Here is a 4,131-nt window from a genome sequence, read left to right on the forward strand (position 1 = left end):
TGCTGCCATGTCTTGAGGCACTCTACAACTCAGCTGTGTTGGGGTGTCATTTGAAATGAATGGCACCGCATCGCACCATGTGTGTTAATGGACTTTGCAATAATGCATGCGTTACTGCAACACAAAAGTGTGATTCAGCCCTAAAACACAAAATACATATGTGACACTTTTTTCTAAATGCTGCACAGCATGTGCATTGTGTGCATTCTGTTGGTGCATTGCCTACTATTGTAAGGGCCCATTCATACCACCCCTGTCCACTTGTTGCGTGTTAACAGATGGGCAAGGAAGGTCTGTTGGGGTGCCATTCAGAATGGAACCGCAGTGCACCAGTGTGCATTACCATGCGTTGAAGTAACACACCCATTATGGCAGTGATAAGGAGACCCTAATAATGCACCTGGGTGCATTAAAACTAATTGGCACTGCAGGATGCCCCACTGAAATCTGCAAGTTACCACAACGCATAGGTGTTAAAGGGCCCTAAGTAAACTTGTCAAGTGCTACAAAGCACTTAGTATTTAGTTACAGATATAGCCACAGCTATAGGATGGCAGCTACCATTGGTTTCAAGATTCACAATCCCGGACAAATTTTGTCCCCTGAGAGAATTGTTTAAAAACACAATGCATTGATTGGTATTTGAAGTATGGCCAGCAGGCTAAGAAGGACCAAAAAAATTGGGTTTTTAGGGAACAGTTGCCTAGCATAGGGAAAACTGAGCTACACAGGGAAAGATTAAGCTCAATTAGGAAACTGTACTTTAATTCCGATTGCTAATTCTTTGGGGGGATTCAAACTCTCTGATGCCTTTTTTGTTGCTGTTAATTTGTGGTTGATTTGAGGTCAGTGGTCACTTGCAGCTGCCACCCTGTCCATAGCAACATTTTTTATTTTATTTTTTTGCTGTAAGGCTATTGTTTTGGGTATTGACAATCTTTTCATTTATTTTAAGGATCTCTTAATTTTTATTTCATGTTGATAAGTCCCTATTTTATGTTAAACTGTTTTCTTTTTGCTGCAAACCTTCCCCTTTTGAAAAAAAGTGGGCTTTTGTTTCAGAGGTGTTATTTTTTTTTTAATCATATGTTGATAGGGCCTTTTTTAAGTTTGGAGTGTTTAAAGCTGTGCATTCACAATTTATTGTCCATCTATTCTTTAAGCTTTTGTTCTCAGCATGCACTGCATCATTTGACAGGGGAAAAAGTGCAAGAACTGTGTATGCTTTAATCATCTCATATTATATCATATAACATTTAGACACCCCCCAACCCCATAGATAAAATAAAAGTTAGGTGTATACCTGTTAGGTCTATTATCTTTGATTAAACCTGTCCTGCTGATTGACAAGTTTACACTGATTTATCCTCCGCAGTATCTTAAGTCTTGAAGTACAACACCTACATGTAGTACTTACCCCAGCTCTAGTAACTTTTAACTCAGCCTTGCTATTTAAAATTGTCCTGCAGCTAGACAATTTTACAGTGCTGTGTTATTTGCGGTTTCTTAATTCTTGTAGTAAAACATCTACCTGTACTACTTACCTCATCTCTAGTAAATGTCAGTCCAGCCTTGCTATTTAAAATTGTCCTGCAGCTAGCCAATTTTACAGTGCTGCGTTATCTGTGGTCTCTTAATTCTTGTAGTAAAACACTTATCTGTACTCTTTTTCTCTGGTACATTTATACACTTCATCCTTGTTAACATGTCCAACTGCTGGTCAATTTTATACTGCTGTATCATTTGCAGTATCTTAATTCTTAATGAGAGTGTGATAGAAATTGGCCAGCGGCATGACAATTGCATCAGTGAGTACAAGGACAGCCACAGCAAACTACACTCCAATTTCTATCTGCCAGTGAAAGCAGACATTTCCATTTAATGAAAAAGCATGTGTCACTTCTAAAACTACTTTTTTTCTAACTGAAATTAATCAGATTGGGGTGCTGCTGTATTGTTGTATGTATACCAAGCTGATTGTAAAAGAAACAAATCAACTCCATAGCCAAATATGCACTGCCAGTGAACACTGATGCTAAGACTGTCCATGAAAACCGTACTGTTCCATAACACCACTACCATTAGGGCATCCCCCAAGCATGTTATTTATTAATTATTAATTGTTATCGGTACCACAAATCACAAAAACAATTCATATACCTAACACTTAAAACAATACATATATTATCCTAGTCATATCATTGCATCCACATATATACTACCATATAACGTAAAACAACTCGTATTACTAAAATCTTTCATCCTCACACCCCCCTCCCCCCCTAAAACAAACTAACAGACAAATCCACAGAGGTATAATAAATAGATCTAATAAAAGGAGTTTCACTTAGCAGATCAGAGTCTTGGTACTATTTCCCATTTTCCTACCCTTTCCTTTTCCCTCTGCTTCACCCTTCTCCTCCTCTACCACTTCTTCTCTCCCCCTCTTCACCATGTCCCCTATAAATATCTAAGGATCTCTAATGAACTCATATAATCCATCCAAGGGCTCCACCTCTCCATAAATAGCGTATGTCTATCATATAGACGATCTGTAAGCTCTTCAAATCGCATTACCATATTTAATTCCTCTACCCATTTTAGCATTTTCAGTGTTGCCCTCAAAACCACATGAAAAGACCCTCTCCCCGCTGTATGGTGTTTTTAAAAAAAAAAATGTTTTGCATTAGTGTATGTCCCCCATGGCAATGTTCAGCTTCCAATGCCTTTTTGACAGAAGTTTGACTATTATTCCTAAAAATGGCCAAAGTTTAAGATTGCCCCCATAGACTTCAATGGGATTTGACTCTAAGTTCAGGTTTGCCGAATTTTTAACAAGATTCGCCGAACCCTGGCGAATCAAATCTGGGTAGATTCAGGCATCACTATAACACTGATCCAGAACAAGAATGCCGATCAGATGTTTGGACTTTACATGCTGCAACCACTATAGTTAGTGTATTTTCACAACTGACCGCTCATATTTCCATTGCTTCATACAGTAAATTGCTTGTAGACTCACTCTAAAGGTGGCCATACACTGTGCGGTTCTTGAGGAACCGGTTGAAATTTGCACAGTGGGTGCCACTGTCGGCACCCTTTCAGCTGGTATCCCTCGATCAGCTGATAGAATCTTGAGCAGCTTTGTGCTCAATCATAATCCAGCTTTCATTTTCAAAAGCTTAACTGAACAAGGTTAAGATAGAAGCTGATTAGTTACTATGCCTAGCTGCTCCAGTTTTAGTAAATCCCCCCACCCCCCCCCCCCCCACACACACACACAGTTTTTACTGCAGTTGTTTTGTGATTTCACGCATATTACTAATTAATCAGTATCCAGTTCGGTTTTCATGGCCATAGAACATTTTACCGGACAGAGAATGTGGGACACATCAAGCTGCTACCTATGCTGCAGATAGCATTCAGGCCCCTGATATAGCTATCATATATCATCTGATGATGGCATTAAATTAACAGCACATTTTCCCTTTCTCTGGAGACATGAATGCATGCGCTCCCTCGGTATCTACCTTACTCCTAAGACGTCAAATCTCTACACTCACAACTATATCCCCTTACTCAATTCAGTAAAACTTGACCTCAATTCATACTCTACCCGAACCATGTCCTGGCTGGGTAGGATAAACACCCTCAAAATGATGATTCTCCCTAAGATCTTATTCTACTTCCAAATGCTACCTATCTCTCTCCCCACAACGTACTTTACCACATTACGATCCCTACTATCCAAATTTATTTGGCAACGCAGGAAACCTAGGATAGCCTATTCCATTCTCTCTAGACACAAACGGGCTGGGGGCTTCAACGTACCTGACTTTAAACATTATCACAAAGCAACTCAATTAGTTAGGCTCCTAGACTGGACGTTCAATGCCTCCCATAAAGGATGGGTGATATTGGAAGTAGACTTGAGTAATACCCACCTCTCAGAATGTATCTGGACTCCACCATATACGCGGACACTGTCCCCTCTGACTTCCCCCCTCACGCTCGCCACACTTACAACATGGGATCGCTTACATAAAGCTCATGACTGGCCATACAATTCAGTTTTATTACCATTAACGGGCACGGATTTCTTCCCTCCCGGAAATAATGACCCCCTCTTTT

Source organism: Nanorana parkeri, unplaced genomic scaffold (assembly GCF_000935625.1).
Source record: "Nanorana parkeri isolate BGI_ZX_2015 unplaced genomic scaffold, ASM93562v1 scaffold225, whole genome shotgun sequence".
Lineage (NCBI taxonomy): Eukaryota > Metazoa > Chordata > Amphibia > Anura > Dicroglossidae > Nanorana > Nanorana parkeri.